Source organism: Lacerta agilis, chromosome 3, assembly GCF_009819535.1.
Source record: "Lacerta agilis isolate rLacAgi1 chromosome 3, rLacAgi1.pri, whole genome shotgun sequence".
In the NCBI taxonomy this organism is placed as follows: domain Eukaryota; kingdom Metazoa; phylum Chordata; class Lepidosauria; order Squamata; family Lacertidae; genus Lacerta; species Lacerta agilis.
The window spans coordinates 91,097,785-91,115,441 of record NC_046314.1 but is presented as its reverse complement, the minus strand read 5'-3'; positions in this window follow the sequence as shown (position 1 = coordinate 91,115,441).

Below are 17,657 nucleotides of genomic sequence, written 5' to 3'. Positions count from 1 at the left end.
AGGTGGGAAATTCAGGGGAGGCAAGAAATCACCTGTTACCACCCCTTTTAGAACTTGCCATCGCATGTTGCAGAGGTGTGTGAAAGCTCTCTGGGAAATGTCACTCATCTTACCCAGGACCTTTTGTCTTTTTTGGGGTGGGGTGGGGTGCAAATCCAGCAGATGCTCTACCTTTGGAGGAATCTTCCAGTTCGCCTCGGGCTTTCTCTTAGATCGAGGGGCAGGCGGACATCTGCTACTCCCCAGATGTTCTCGGACTACATATCCCATCATTCCTGAGCACTGGCCATGCTGGGGCTGGTTAGAGTTGAAGTCCAACAACATATGGAGGGCCACAGGCTTCCCCTCCCTGACTTAGATGAAATCTGGTCACAAGGGAGGGAAGTCAGATGTCAGTCATGGGAGTGGGGAGCTAGCACTGTGCTTTTTGAGATGAGGCTGGGTGAGGCCGCAGCAAGGTTGGGGGAGATCCAGATTTACACATAAATAGTAAGATCTAAAATAAAGATACAAAAATTAATAATATCAAAAAGAGCAACCCCTCTGCAGTAAAACTCCCTGAACAACACTCCAGCCCAAGATTCTGTTCAGCAGACTCAGCTTTTTTTAGTTGGAGTCAACCCGGCCCCACCCTCCCAGGCCAGGTAGAAAGGCCTGCAAAGCAAGTCTTCTAGCCCTTGCAGCAAGATGGTCAAAGCAGAACAATCTCCCCCATTGTGGTGTTCATTCATCTTGTCATATGCGGAAATAATGCATCAGATTGAAATGACAGTGATGTGATTTACGGCAAGTGGATGCAACTACATGTCTGGGATAGCTAGTTCGTTCATACCCCCGGTGCACTTTTCCTTGGATGGGTATTTGAATCTGAAATGGGCACACGTTGAGAAGAACTCACTCTGCCAGTTTCGATAAGTGCCTAATGATCTGGAGTCGAAGAGCCGTTCTTCACCTGGCACCAGCGCCAAGCAATCAGCCCCAAATCCGCCAGCCGTAATGAGGATATCTTGTTCTCTCCGGTTTGGCTTTGAGACGCGGTGGCTCTGTCATCGCTGCAAGAAAGACTAGCTGGCGTTTGGCACGGGGTTAAGTGAAGAATCCTGAGAGCCACTTTGGCAAATGGCTAGCGCTGCTGGAACTAAACGGAACACATTCTTTGGACTGGATGTTGATGGATTGCTTGTAGTGTCTGGAAGCTAGCAGAAGGGCATTAAGGAAGATGGAAGTCAGTTGCTTGACAGAAGTAATGTGATCAGCATCCATGCATGCCAACTCAGGATGTAGGTAGACAGATTATATTTAGTCAATAAGAACAAGGGAAGATGTTTCCATTCGGGGCGTGACTGGTACCACACTAAGAAGAAGAAGAGGCTTTTAGGGGGCCAGGGAGTGGCAGGCTTTTGCAGGTGCACAATGTATACATAAGACTTGCTAGTTGCATCAGATCAAATGTCCATTTACAGTGCAATCCTCTGCATGTTTATTCAGAAGTAAGTCCCATTGAATTGAATGGTAAGTGTGCATACGATTTCAGCCTGAGTCCAGCATTTCGGCTTGTAACACTGATCAGCAGATGCCCCTGAGGAAAGTATAAGGGTGATGATCTTCTCCTAACTGACTCCACCCCCCCAGCCTGGTGCCTTCCAGATGTTTTGGACTACAACTTCCAAGCTCCAGCCAAGTGACAGCAGTTGTAGTCCAAAACATCTGGAGAACATCTAAGAAGCTTGCTAGATCAATCCAGAATCATGTCCTCACAGTGGCCAGCCAGAGATGCCTGTGGAAAGCCAGGAATCACAGAACCACAGGGTTGGAAGGGACCACAAGGGTCATCTAATTCAACTCCCTCCATCGGTAGAGCATAAGACTCTTAATCTATTGCAGAAATCTTTTTGCCCAACGTGGGGCTTAAACCCACAACCCTGAGATCAAGAGTCTCTTGCCCTACTGACTGAGCTATCCTGAATATGCTGCCTACAAACACAGAAGCTTCATTGAACTATTGTAGCTTGTATAAGGTGGCCATTTACACATCACCACACAGAAAGAATACACATCGGCCCCCAAAGAGGGCAGTACTGGAAACAGATTTGCACAAAAAGTTGCATATACTAATTTACATGTGCAGATGTGAATTTAGAAATCAACTCCAATGGGTTGAATAGAAAGACATCTTACCATAGTGGGAAAGAGTGTGACCAGGTGACCTGCTCAGTCTGCTGTCCAGGTGTTAACAGTAGATAACCACTGATGGGCAACTGCACAGCCTTTGACCTCCCTTCTTAGAGTTCTTTACCTTTAAACTGGTCTTGGACTGAGCTGACCTTCAAGTAGAGGACTGTTTTCTGTAAAGCAGAAGACACATGCTTTGACAAGAGGGCTGCAGCTCAGAGTTGGAGCCTTTGCCTTGCATATGCAAAAGGCCCCAGGTTCAATCCCTGGCATCCCCAAGCAGGGCTGAGAGAATTCCCTGCCTGAAACCCTGGAGGGCTACTGCTAGTCAGTGTTGGCTATACTGAGCTAGATGAACCAGTAGTCTGATTCATTACAAGGCAGGTTCCTATGTTTCACATGGCCACCCTAGACTAAAATTCAACAGTAGACTCATCCTCCATACATTTACGATGGCAGCCAACCCTATGCAGGTTTACTTAGTGGAAGGCCCCACAATGCTCACTAGGGCTGACTTCCAAAGTTTGTACAGTATATGATTTTTTTACAGGAATTTTCAGCACATCTACTCAGGTATAAATTTCCAAGTTCCACACTATAGTAATCTGAGATTTGTGATGACAAAACTGGGTTAAAATCTCCTCTTTAGATTATGCAAACACACACACACAAAGACAGAAGTCACTTTTCTCAAAATCAAAATATTCCTCCCCTCCCTTAGAACACAATGTCTTGTTTTCAGACACTTTCATGAAAGCATTATCTCACGGGGACTAAGTATCCATTAGCTAATTTATAGTATATAAAGGAATTTAAAGCAATGTACACAAAGAGCTGTGTCTAAAATCTGCCAAGCATTTGGAAGGAATTGGCATTCGAGAAAAACATTGGGGGTGGGGAGAGCAAAACAATGTGTTCCTGCATGATTCATTCATTTGGTTGAATTATGAAGCAGATGTTAAAATAACTGTCATGGTGATCCTACTTGGATGGAAACCGTTGTTGATTACACTGACATTAGCATCACAGTCACAGCTGATTCTATGTTATGAATTTAGAATATAGAATTTAGACTTTATCTCTCAACCCTAAGATTAGATTGATGTATGGTGAGGTTTATCATCATCATCATCATCTCTTTATATGGCTTCTGTACCAAGGCTGATATTTAATATTTTGAAGACCAACAGATTCATTACAATTTATGTTGACATCCTGAACAGCAACATTACAACAGGTTTCTTGATGAAATTCACAGTATACCTAAACCTATTTGTTTGTTAGTTTATTATGTTAAGATCCTGAACTTCATTCAGAGAATACAACAGCTTTTTGGAAATAAGTGATACGTGCTTTGCACCTTTCATTGGACCGGCTGGTATGTGACACTAAACTATGGCTTGGTGGTATGTGCAGTGTCTCAGACATGTATGCTCCTCTCCTCCTCGTTTTCTCCAGTGTGACCACAAGAAAGAAGTCAGAAACATTTGTCTGGGTTTTCAACTAACCTCAGTTTGGTACTATGTCCGAAACAGGAACTACAGTTTGTTTATGGTATATCTGAACAAGTCAGGAGTGTAAATTATGGTTTGAAGTTGTGGATGGCTTTAAAATAGGGTTTTGGGAGGGTTGGAATCATGGAGGATAAAGCTACTAGTGGCTTCCAGTCATGATGGCTGTGCTCTGACTCCACAATGAGAGGAGTCAATGCTTCTGAACACCATTTGCTGCAAGCCTTGGGAATGGAGTGCTCTTATCCTGCTTGCATATTTCTGCAGACATCTGTCTAGCCACTGAGAGAAGAGATGCTGGACCAGATGGACAACTGGCTTGAGCCAACCGGTTCTTCTTGTGTCCTTAAGGTGGGGGGGGGAGGTTATTCCTTAGTAGCACTCTGCTAAAGCATTGGTCATATTTAAATAATTTTTATTCCCCCCATATGTCATTCCAAGAAAATGGAGTATAGATATGCCACCATTCAGATTATAGTTATGAGGAGGAGGAGGAGAAAGAGGAGGAAGTAGAAGAGGAAGGAGAAGAGGATATTGATGATAATAATAATAAGACTACCCAACTTTAAGTTACTTTACCGATAGTTAGAAACAAAGACAATGGCCTTGAAATTGATTTCTTGGAATGTTAATGGACTTAATGAGAAAAATAAGAGAAATAGAATTGGACATGTGTTAAAAAGACGGAATTTGGACATAATTTGCTTACAAGAGACCCATGTTGCAAAAAAGTATAGACATATTTTGATTAACTAAAAGTTGGGTAGAGAATTTGTTTCTTCAGATGTATGCAAAAAGAGAGGAGTGGTAATATACATAAAAGAGAAATTGGATCCGAAACTGATCTCGAAGGACGAGGAGGGGAGAATTCTTGTAATTCAAATATCTCTGTAAGGAAAAAAAAATACTGGTGGTGGGAATTTACGCACCTAATGAAAATAAGGCTGAATTCTTTAAGAAATTGGAGGACAGACTGTCAGACTTTATGGATCAGAAACTGATAGTGATGGGAGACTTTAATGGAGTGGTAATGCCTGATTTGGACAGATCTTCATTTAGAAAGACAACAAAGGAAGGTAAATTACAAAAGACCTTTTTTTGATCTGATTGACAACCTTGGACTAGTGGATATTTGGAGATTAAAATATCCAACCACAAAAGACTTTACGTTCTTCTCAGAACCGAACCAAAGTTCGGGAAGAATTGATTATATGTGGGTTACTAAAGAATTGATAGCAAGGGTGGTGAAGAGGGAGATTATACCACGGACACTATCGGATCATAATTCAATTTTGCTGGAATTGAAAAGTAAAGAACAGACTCCCTCCAGATGGAGGATGAACGATAATGTATTTGATGACCAAACAATAGCGGACAAAGCAAAAGACACATTAAACGGTTATTTCAACATGAATTTGCATAAGGAAACCGGACTTGACATGGTATGGGATGTGAGTAAAGCCGTAATGAGAGGTTTTTTGATACAGAAAAATAGTTATCAGAGAAGACAAAAGGATAGAAAGGAGGAAATTTTGCACTATTTGATGGAATGTGAGAGGAAATTGACATTGAAATCTAAAGATGAGCAATTAAAACAAAACATTAAAATGTTGCAAACTCAGTTTTCCATGCTGGTGAATCAGGAGGTGGAGTGGAAGATTAAATTAATAAAACAAAGAATTTTGAATTGGCAAATAAAACTGAAAAGCTTTTAGCATGGCAGTTAAGAAAGAGACAAAATAAAAATATAATTAGTAAGCTTAACACTGGAGATAGTGTGACAGAAGAACCGAAAGAAATAAGGAAAGCTTTTCAAATATTTTACATGGATTTGTACCAGCAGGGGAAAGAGGATTGCAAGAAAATAGAGAAATATTTGGAAAGTTATAAATTAGACCAAATCCCTTTGGACAAGAGAGAAGAATCGAATACTTCGATATCGGCACAAGAAATACAAATAGCAATAAAACGAATGAAAATAGGGAAAGCCCCAGGACCAGATGGACTTACAGCAAAATATTATAAGTCTCTCAGTGGACAACTGATACCGGTACTGTGTGAGGTAATGAATAGCATTCTGAAAGGAGGAAAGATCCCAAACACATGGAAAGATGTCTACATAATGTTACTTCCTAAAGAAGATACAGATCGTTTAAATGTCAAGAATTTTAGACCAATATCTCTGTTAAACAATGATTACAAGCTTTTCATGGATATTATGGCAAGTAGGTTAAAAGGAATATTAAATGAGTTAATACATAAGGATCAAGCAGGCTTTTTTCCCTGGTTGACAATTAAAAGAAAATGTAAGACATATAGTGGATATAATAGAGTATTTGGAGATCAGGAATGATAAGCCTGCGACGATGATGTTTATAGATGCGGAAAAAGCTTTTGATAATATTTCTTGGCAATTTATGAAGAGGAGTTTGGAAATGATGGGTGTGGGGGATCTTTTCTGAAAGGTATTGAAGCAATATATTATGAACAAAAAGCTAAATTGATTGTGAACAATGTGTTATCTGAAAGTTTTGATATAACAAAGGGTACCAAGCAAGTCCACTGCCACCTTTACTATTCATTATGGTCCTGGAGGTCTTAATGAACAGATTGAGGAATTGTCCGGAAGAGGTATTAAAGTAGGTGCAAAATAATTTAAATTAAAAGACTTTGCAGATGATTTGGTGTTGACGTTGGAGGACCCCCAATTTAGTGTCCTGAAAGCATTGGAAGAAATAGAAAAATATGGACAGTTGGCTGGATTTTAATTGAACAACACTAAGATGAAAATGCTGGTGAAAAATATGGCCAAAGATCAGATAGAAGAACTGCAACAAAGATGTGGAATTATGGCAGTAAAGAAAGTAAAGTATCTGGGAATCTGGTTGACTGCAAAAAAAAAAAAAAAAACAATTTGTTTGAAGATAATTACCAACCGGTTTGGAAAGAGATTAAAAAAGATTTGGAAATATGGAACAGATTAAAATTGTCATTTTGTGGCAGAATTTCAGCGATTAAGATGAATGTGCTACCGAGGATGTTGTTCTTATTCCAAGTGATTCCAATAATTAAGGGGACACAGGACAATTCAAGGAATGGCAGAAAACACTATCAAGATTTATCTGGCAGGGGAAGAAACCAAGGATAAAATTTAAACTGTTAATAGATAAGAAGGAAAGAGGTGGATTCTCCATGCCAGATTTGAAACTTTACTATGAGGCGTCCTGTCTCTGTTGGTTGAAGGAGTGGATAACATTGGAAAACACAGACTTGTTAGAACTGGAAGGTTACGACAACAGATTTGGATGGCACTCCTATCTTTGTTATGACAAAGTCAAGGTACATAGAGGATTCTTGAACCATATGATAAGGAGAGCCATATATGAAGTGTGGGATAGGAACAAAAGTCTGTTGGAGAGGAAAACACCATGGTGGATTTCCCCTATAGAGGTACTTACTGTAAAGAAAGTGAATATGGAAGGAAAGCGGGCCACTTAAAATGATTTAATGGTGAATTCAGAAAGAGGTTGGAAATTAAAACCATACAACCAGATCGAAGATACTTTTACAGGGTGGTTGCAATATCACCAAGTAAATGACCTGTTTATGTGTGATAGGAAAATTGGTTTTGAAGATTAAAAAAAATCTAGATTTCAAATTGAATTGCTGGAAGGTAGAAGCAAATTGTAACTAAAATGTATAATTTTCTGTTGGAGTGGTTTACTAAAGATGAACAAACGAAAGATGTTATGATAAAATGGGCAATGGATTTTTGGGTATAATATTGATTATGACCCCTTCATGGATCACTGCCTTGTCGTGGCGAAGGGGCTTGAATTACTCAGGGAAGCTATGGACAGGTCAAGATGGACAGGTCATAGTAGAGAGTTTGGACCAAACGTGATCCACCTGGAGTAGGAACTGGCAACCCACTCCAGTATCCTTGCCAAGAAAACTCCATGGACAAAGACAACAGGCATATAAAAGATATGACGCTGGAAGATGAGCCCCTCAGGTCGGAAGGCGTCCAACATGCTACTGGGGAAGAGCGGAGGACAAGTACAAGTAGATCCAGAGCTGATGAAGCGGCTGGGCCAAAGCCGAAAGGACGCTCGGTTGCGGATATGCCTGGAAGCGAAAGTAAAGTCCAATGCTGTAAAGAAAAGTATTGCATAGGAACTTGGAATGTAAGAACCATGAACCTTGGAAAACTGGATGTGGTAAAAAGTGAGATGGCAAGAATAAACATTGACATCCTAGGCATCAGTGAACTAAAATGGACAGGAATGGGCGAATTCAGTTCGGATGACTATCATATCTACTACTGTGGGCAGGAATCCCGTAAAAGAAATGGAGTAGCCCTCATAGTCAACAAAAGAGTAGCGAAAGCTGTACTGGGATGCAATTTCAAAAATGATAGAATGATCTCGATACGAATCCAAGGCAGACCTTTTAACATCACAGTAATCCAAGTTTATGCACCAACTACCAGTGCTGAAGAAACTGAAATTGATCAATTCTATGAAGACTTACAACACCTTATAGAAATAACACCAAAGAAGGATGTTCTTCTCATTATAGGGATTGGAATGCTAAAGTAGGGAGTCAAGAGATAAAGGAACAACTGGCAAGTTTGGCCTTGGAGTTCAAAATGAAGCAGGGCAAAGGCTAATAGAGTTCTGTCAAGAGAACAAGCTGGTCATCACAAACACTCTTTCCAACAACACAAGAGACGACTCTACACATGGACATCACCAGATGGGCAACATCGAAATCAGATTGATTATATTCTCTGCAGCCAAAGATGGAGAAGCTCTATACAGTCAGCAAAAACCAAGACCTGGAGCTGACTGTGGCTCAGACCATCAGCTTCTTATAGCAAAATTCCAGCTTAAACTGAAGAAAGTAGGAAAAACCACTGGGCCAGTAAGATACAATCTAAATCAAATTCCTTATGAATACACAGTTGAAGTGATGAACAGGTTTAAGGATTTAGATTTGGTGGATAGAGTGCCTGAAGAACTGTGGATGGAGGCTTGTAACATTATACAGGAGACAGCAACAAAACCATCCCAATGAAAAAGAAATGCAAGAAAGCAAGTGGCTGTCCAAGGAGGCCTTACAAATAGCGGGGGAGAGAAGGCAAGCAAAATGCGAGGGAGATCGTGAAAGATACAGGAAATTGAATGCAGATTTCCAAAGAATAGCAAGGAGAGACAAGAGGGCCTTTCTAAACGAGCAATGCAAAGAAATAGAGGAAAATAACAGAATGGGAAAAACCAGAGATTTGTTCAAGAAATTGGAGATATGAAAGGAACATTTCGTACAAAGATTACCACAATTAAGGACAAAAGTGGAAAGGATCTAACAGAAGCAGAAGACATCAAGAAGAGGTGGCAAGAATACACAGAAGAATTATACCAGAAAGATATGGAGGTCTCATACACCCCAGGTAATGTGGTTGCTGACCTTGAGCCAGACATCCTGGAGAGTGAGTCAAATGGGCCTTAGAAAGCCTCGCTAACAACAAGCCAGTGGAAGTGATGATATACCAGCTGAACTATTTAAAATTTTAAAAGATGATGCTGTTAAGGTGCTACACTCAATATGCCAGCAAGTTTGGAAAACTCAGCAGTGGCCAGAGGATTGGGAGAAGATCAGTCTACATCCCAATCCCAAAGAAGGGCAGTGCCAAAGAATGCTCCAACTACCGCACAATTGCACTCATTTCACACGCTAGCAAGGTTATGCTTAAAATTCTACAAGGCAGGCTAAGCAGTATGTGGACCGAGAACTCCCAGAAGTGCAAGCTGGATTTCGAAGGGGCAGAGGAACCAGAGACCAAATGCAAACATGCGCTGGATTATGGAGAAAGCTAGAGAGTTCCAGAAAAACATCTACTTCTGCTTCATTGACTACGCAAAAGCATTGACTGTGTCAACCACAGCAATACTATGGCAAGTTCTTAAAGAAATGGGAGTGCCGGATCACCTCATTTGTCTCCTGAGAAATCTCTATGGGGGACAAGAAGCTACAGTTAGAACTGGATATGGAACAACTGATTGGTTCAAAATTGGGAAAGGAGTACGACAAGGCTGTATATTGTCTCCCTGCTTATTTAACTTATATGCAGAATTCATCATGCGAAAGGCTGGACTGGATGAATCCCAAACCGGAATTAACATTGCTGGAAAAATTATCAAAAACCTCAGATATGCTGATGATACTACCTTGATGGCAGAAAGTGGGAGGAATTAAAGAAACCTTTTTAATGAGGGTGAAAGAGGAAAGTGCAAGATATGGTCTGAAGCTCAACATTAAAAAAACTAAGATCATGCCACTGGTCCCATTACCTCCTGGCAAATAGAAGGGGAAGAAATGGAGCAGTGAGAGATTTCACTTTCTTGGGGTCCATGATCACTGCAGATGGTGACAGCAGTCACGAAATAGAAGACGCTGCTCTTGGGAAGAAAAGCAATGACAAACCTAGACAGCATCTTAAAAAGCAAAGACATCACCTGCCGACAAAGGTCCGTATAGTTAAAGCTATGTCTTCCAGTAGTAATGTACGGAAGTGAGAGCTGGACCATCAAGAAGGCTGATCGCCGAAGATTGATTGCTTTTGAATTATGGTGCGGAGGAGACTCTTGAGAGTCCCATGGACTGCAAAAGATCAAACCTATCCATTCTCAAAGAAATCAGCCTGAAGGCTCCTAGAAGGACAGATCCTGAAGTTGAGGCTCCAGTACTTTGGCCCACCTCATGAGAAGAGAAGACTCCCTAGAAAAAGACCCTGATTTGGGAAAGATGGAGGGCACAAGGAGAAGGGGACGACAGAGTGATGAGATGGTTGACAGGTTCTCGAAGCTACTACATGAGTTTTGGCCAAACGCGAGAGGCAGTGAAGGATAGGCGTGCCTGGCGTGCTCTGGTCCATGGGGTCACGAAGAGTCGGACACGACTGAACGACTGAACAACAACAAATTGATTATGATGCCTGTTTGAAATTATGGAATGAAATCTGAAATTTACTGCATGTGTCACCTTGAAAGAAAATGTATTAAAAATGATGTATAGAAAGGTATTTAACACCGGTTAAGTTAGCTAAAATGTATAGGATGAGTGATAAATTATGTTGGAAATGCAGGAAGAAGGATCGTGATTTTTATCATATGTGGTGGACATGCGAAAGAACAAAAACATTTTGGGAATTGATTTACAATGAGTTGAAAAAGATGTTTAAGTATACCTTCCCCAAAAAGCTGGAAGCTTTTTGCTAGGCTTAATGGGAAAAGGGATTGCAAAAAAGGGTCAAAGATTGTTTATGTATGCAACAACCGCGGTGAGGACACTTTTAGCCCCAAAGTGGAAATTACAGGAATTACCAACGATTGAGGAGTGGCAGGCGAAGATGACGGACTATGCTGAACTTGCAAAACTGACTTGCAGGATCCGAAACCAGGATGAATCTAAATTCCAAAAAGATTGGAGTAAATTTTTGATTATATAAGATGTAACCGTGGAAGTTTGAAGACACTAGCGGGACTGGAATAACCCTATGACATAGTTTGAAGGACTAAAGTAAGAAACTGTGTGATTAGATTGGACTAGAAACCTGTTGCCGTGATGGAGGGAAGTCGTAGCTTGGCAGAGCGAGGATGTGTGTGGATTTGTATGTATATGTTTGTTTAATTCGGAAATTTAATAAAAATAAATTTAAAAAACCAGATTATAGTTATGAATCCTTATGTAAACATATACTAGATCTTTTAAGACTGCTGATCCACTTTAGACCCAAGGCGTCATAACCGTTGTAAATATAGAAAAGATCCACGAGGAAAACTTTGGAAGGGGTTTTCTAAGAAAGGCAGTTAATCTCCACATTGCAGCTCGAATTCTTTTGCACCCTCCAAGAAAGTTGAGCATCAGTTCTCCCCGCCTCTCACCCCCCAGTGGGAATGGACATATTTTCGTGTGTGTTCCAGGCAAAGAATTTCCAACATTATGTGGAATTTTGGCCGGAGGCAACTTTATGTGACAGATGTTTAAAGAAAGAGGGGTTGAAAGCGGATTAAGGCATTCTTACAATAATACAGGGGAACATTTCAGCTGCTTTGCCCAGCCTGGTTTTGCATATCCATCCGTTCTGTCAACAGAATAAGTAACCCACTTCAGACAAAGAATAAATATTAATGAAATGAGGCTTTAGGACTTTCAAGTGTTAAACTAATACTGTACGCTTGAGAATGAAATTAGTCAACTGGTGCCAAACGCATTTGTCTAGTTTTACCCATCTTATTATTGGATTACATAAAGCATGTTGCTTTAAGTAATGAATGATAATTATATGACAGGCAGTAATCATTTTCTCTCACAAAGAGTGGGTGCATTCAGATATGCCATAGGTTGCTTGTGCATTGTATTTGCCTGCAAAGCACACACATGCCAGTCAGCCTTATCTAATTATGGGAAGCAAAGGGGAGCCAAGTGAAGGGAGCTTCTCATACTCTCCATGCTTTGCGTTCAGCATTGCCTGCCAGCTGGTCCCACATCAAAAACTCTCTTCCTGATCCAAATAGTATCAAGCCTGTTTATTTCAAGTGCTGCCTCCTGAATACGACCTTCAGGGTTGTTAAGACACCTGACAAAAATCTGCCATGCAGGCTTTTTTTGTTCATCCCTTTCCAAACTATGGACAGATGAATCAAACTATTTCTGGGCCCTATACAGGGCCGAACCTACCATTGGGCAGAGTGAGGCACGCACCCCAGCAACAGGTGCTTGATGGTCAGATGTGGTATTGAGAAGATGAGAGGACAGAGGGCTGAGCATCCTGCCTTCAGCTGCACCATCTCGGTGTCAGTTTTAAAGTAAATTGACCCGATTGGCTTCTGTACATGGAATGGAGGTGACAGGTGACAACTTGTCCATCTTAACCCCAGGAAGCAAAATCATGGCCGTCCTGCCCATATGACCTTTGCTTCCACCCACCCAGATTTTAATCTATGATTAAAACACACAGATTTAAATAAGTATTAAGCATTCAAGTACGCAGGCTGAGACCCAACCTGCCCGCAGACTGTCTCGCCGGAGTGGTGCATGCTCTAGTTATCTCCCACTTGGACTACTGCAATGCGCTCTATTTGGGGATACCTTTGAAGGTGACCGGAAACTGCAACTAATCCAGAATGAGACAGCTAGACTGGTGACTGAAAGACCTACATTGGCTCCCAGTACGTTTCTGAGCACAATTCAATGGGTCAGTGTTGGTGCTGACCTTTAAAGCCCTAAACAGCCTCGGCCCAGTATACCTGAAGGAGCGTCTTCACCCCCATCATTCTGCGCCCGGACACTGATGTCCAGCTCCAAGGGCCTTCTGGCTGTTCCCTCACCGAGAGTGAGGTTACAGGGAACCAGGCATCATCATCATCATCATCATCATCATCATCATCATCATTATTAAAGTACCATATGTTTTTTTAAAGCACATTTCTCTCTCTCAAGGTATGCATTTCTAAATATTTCTGTCAAGATGTATTTAAAAAAGGGGGGGAAATGTATATTTATTTATTTTACCTGAAAACTGTGTGAATGTGCAGGAACATAGGAAGCTGCCTTATACAGAGTCAGACCATTGTTCCATCTAGCTCAGCATCATCTATGCTACTGGCCTTCAACTAAGTGGGTTGTGGGTTGTGAGAGCAGTACTAACACCATGCTAATACAGGCAGAAGAATTAAGAAATAGGTCCCCAAACGCATGCTTGACTTAGAGGTGGGTTCTGTGTCTGAAAAGATGGAAGACTACTAGTCCATGCTGTCTAGCGATGCTTCTTCAGGGTTCCAGGCAGGCAGGAGTCTTTCCCAGCCCCATGTGGAAAAGCCAGAGATTGAACCTGGAAACTTTTGCGCAGAGATCAGATGCTTGACCACTGAGCTACGGCCTTTCTGTAAAATATTCTGAAAGTGTGAAATGTGTAAAAGCTGGTGGGTAGCTAAATTCTGATCTGCGTATTAGCAGAGCTCTTATGATTCTGAGATTCTGAGGAGGTGCGAATCAGATCACTTGTATTAGAATTCTAAAAGATCCCTTCCTCAGGCAACCTGACCCCTAAAATTGTCATCTCCCAACCATGCACACAGTGTGTACACCATGTGTAAATCTCATTGAGATGGTGGTCGAGGAGACAATCGATAAATCATTGGTGGTGGTGGTGATGATACAATACATTCTGCTTTTAGCCATGCTGGTATTCTTGTAGTTCACACAGCTAGCAAACGCAACACTTCTGCAATGGGCAAAATGATTCATAGTGGGGAAAATAAACACCTTCCTCCCCCACCTACATTTTTGAACTCCTTATTTCAAACATTGTCTTTTATTAATTTCCAAAAATGTTGCAGTTAACAAGGCAAGGCATTTCAACAACTTTCCATGATACTGGAAATTTTCCTGGAATCTCTCAACAAAGAAAAAAGATTTTAAACAGCAGAATCATAGTGAGTAACTTCAGAAGCTAATCCAACTTTCTCCTTCTCCCCCAAACCCCAGAGTTATACGTATTTGACTTGTCTTTGATCGCCTGGTCCAAATATCTAGATTTGGGCGTAGGTTTTGTTTGTTTTGTTTCCTAAAGAAAAGTTTGGCATTAATCAGAAATATTAAATAACCGAACAATATTAGGCTAGGATTCTTTTTCATTAGGAGTACAAAACAAGATTTAATCCCCTTCTCTCCTGATTGCTACAGCAGTAAATATTTAGTAATTGGGTTGATTATTGCAGTACGGAATTGTGAACATTTGAAACTGCATAGCTCTGATTTCAAAGCTCTTAAGTCATCATCACAATGCTTATTGTTTTGGTCTGGGGACTGTTCATTTTAATGCTCTGGCACAGAACCGATGCATGATGAGATCAAAACTCATCACCTCCTAAGATGCCGGATGAAAACTGGATTAGTCAGAAGGATGTGAGCCATTATCTCATGCTATCAGAGCATTCAAGTGTTGACCTCCATGCCATACAATCAATATGTAATGGCATCATCACCTCAGCTATTATCCAATCTTTGGTTAACAAGCTGCATCTGCTCGAAATAAAGTGGCCAATTTCATTGTCAGACTGATCATCCACGGTAAAAAAACAGCACTGTGGAAAGGACACTCTTTGTACTGTCGTGATCTATAAAAATAGCCCCCTCTCCCATTGAAATATATGTATATATTTACAAGCAGGTTCATACCTGTCCTGGTTCCAGGGCCAGCTCGTCCATGAGGCAGAGCGAGGTAGCTGCCTTAGGCAGCAAACTCTGAGGCGCAGAAGTGGCTAGAAAAGTGTGTCATGTGCTCTGCCCTGCAACCCTTAGCTATCATGCTGCCCCTAGGGTGCAGTGCTGACGTAATATTCATCAGTGCTGACGTAAGATTCAACTTCCAGGCTAGTCAGATTTTGTGCACAGAAGAGGGGATGCACCATCTCATTCTTTGCCTCAGGCAGAAAATGACTTGGGCTGCTCCTGCCTGGTTCCCATTGCTGACTCAGAACTCACACTCCAGCTCGGATATTTTGATTAAAAGCTTTATTGCAAAATCAGGACAGTGTCCCAATATAGCTCAGGTTACAGGTTGCTTAAAGCATGGCAGAGCTCTTCAGTACAAGGCTAGACATAATATGTTGTTCCTGGCACTGTGGGCAGCTCCACAGTACAGGGCACCAAGCTGAGGGGGAAATAATAATAATGATAATAATTATAATGATACCACCTAAGAGTACATACTCAGAAGATCCAACATTACCAAAAGCAACTTTACCAAAGGCATTATTGTGAAAATAAGAATACTTAGGGTGTGTGTGGCAAATTTGTCCTCGCTCAGGGTGCATATTACCAAAGTGTGCCCCTGGTTGTTTCAGCTCTTGACACCCTCTAGGCTCCCTTTAGAAGAGCAAAGGCGGCAGGGGGAGGGCAGATATTCATGGGGTTATTTCCTGAGTCTGGGCCTGGGTAAGCAAGCAGAAACTCCTATGAGCAAACAGACAGCACAATTGCCTCCACATCCTTAGAGACAAAGGTAGAGACCATAGTGCCAGTTTATGGTGAGGACATTAGACAGGGCCTTTTTGGTTGCAACACCAGATTGGAAAACTATCTCCTTCCAGTGATAGCCAAACTCAGCCCTCCAGCTGTTTTGGGACTACAATTCCCATCATCCTGACCACTGGTCCTGTTAGCTAGGGATGATGGGAGTTGTAGTCCAAAAACAGCTGGAGGGCTAAGTTTGGCCATCACTGCCTTAGACAGACTCTGTTGGCCTCTTTGCATATGGCGTTTAGACAAGCTGTTAAGGCCATTTCATTTTGCTCATTGTTTAGTCTGAGCTAATTTGCTCCTGGTTGGTAGATAACAATTATGCTTCTAGCTTTTATTGTATGATTTGTATATTGGTAATTGTAATAGTGAGCTGCCCTGGGAACCCCATTTTAAAGCTAAAGGATGAAGTAGAAATAGGTTTTAAAAACAAAATAAACATTTTCCCGCTTTCTTTTTCAGCTTTAAGCATGGAACTGTTTCGCGGAGACTTTACAATCCTGCAAATGCCATGGGCAGCTCCCTACCACTTTGAAATTACTGCCGTGTCCTTTTTAAAACAAGTATTTCACCAAATATTCTCTAAGGGAGCAGGAATTGAAATTCTCCAAGAGGTCAAGAGAAACTCAAACAAGAAATCTTTCAGGAAATGTATCAGAGCATTCTTTGAGGGTTCCCCCCCCCCTCCCAAGCTCTAAAGTTACATGGATGTCATTGGACATTGCATAGTATACAGTACAACATTGCTGTTCCACTAGGGCAACAGACTTTGCTTGGTGCAACAGAATGTCCTTCTCCTCTCGCCTGCGTCGCCCCTGGGGACTTTCCAGAATCATCACATTTGCATTGCCCTGGGGGACTTTCCAGCACCATCACATTAGAATAACAAGAAACCTAAACTTGCACTAGCTGTTGGGACTTCATATTTCAGTGAATTTCCCCATGGACTTCCAGTTGAGGATGCACATAATTTCACTTTGGAAATCTACTATGCCTGACAATCAGATGAAGTAGAAAGCAATTTCCCCTCGCACCTGGAAATGATTTCTTTGCTCCATCCGACATTTGTAATACGTCAAATTAAATCGGTGATTACGATTTTCAGCGTTTCCGTGCTGTTTTCGAAGTTTCTTTCTTTTTTTGAATTGCAGCATGGGCTCGAAAACAATGGCGCACATGCCATTGCTAATCAAGAGTGCGCCTTCTAATTAGTCGTGCCATCATCTAGCTAAAGCAAAGGAATTCGCCGGAGAACCTTTGACACGCCGAACAGGCTGTTTATGCGATGCACACATATATGGGCACTCGGTTTCAGGAGAAGGAATGCCAGATTTATATTCCTTTCACCCACATTATGAATCACAGCCAGTGAAGCAAACAGGATGGAAGGGAAAGTCCAAACACTTTATTAACTGCAGTGATTTTTAACAGATTAAATATGCTCAAACTTTGATACAGTAATGATTTCCTTCCATCTCTGCAATACACCATAAAGGTGTGCCTGGAATATTGTCTACACTGACTGTCAAAGGCTTTCCAGGTTTTCTGACAAGGGACATTGCCAGCCCTACCTGAAGATGCCAGGGATTGAACCTGCAAAGCAGTTGATTTGTAATTGAGCCACGACCCTTCATTGACTGCACTGATTATAATGAATAACCTATTTGTCCCATTAACTGCTGTTATTGTTGATTGTTTTCTAGTGATGCATAGCTGGAAACAAAGTGCTTCCTGAACTAGTTGTATGGAGAAAATAAAAAAATAAAAAAATCCTTCCAGTAGCACCTTAGAGACCAACTAAGTTTGTTCTTGGTATGAGCTTTCGTGTGCATGCACGAAGAACAAACTTAGTTGGTCTCTAAGGTGCTACTGGAAGGAATTTTATTT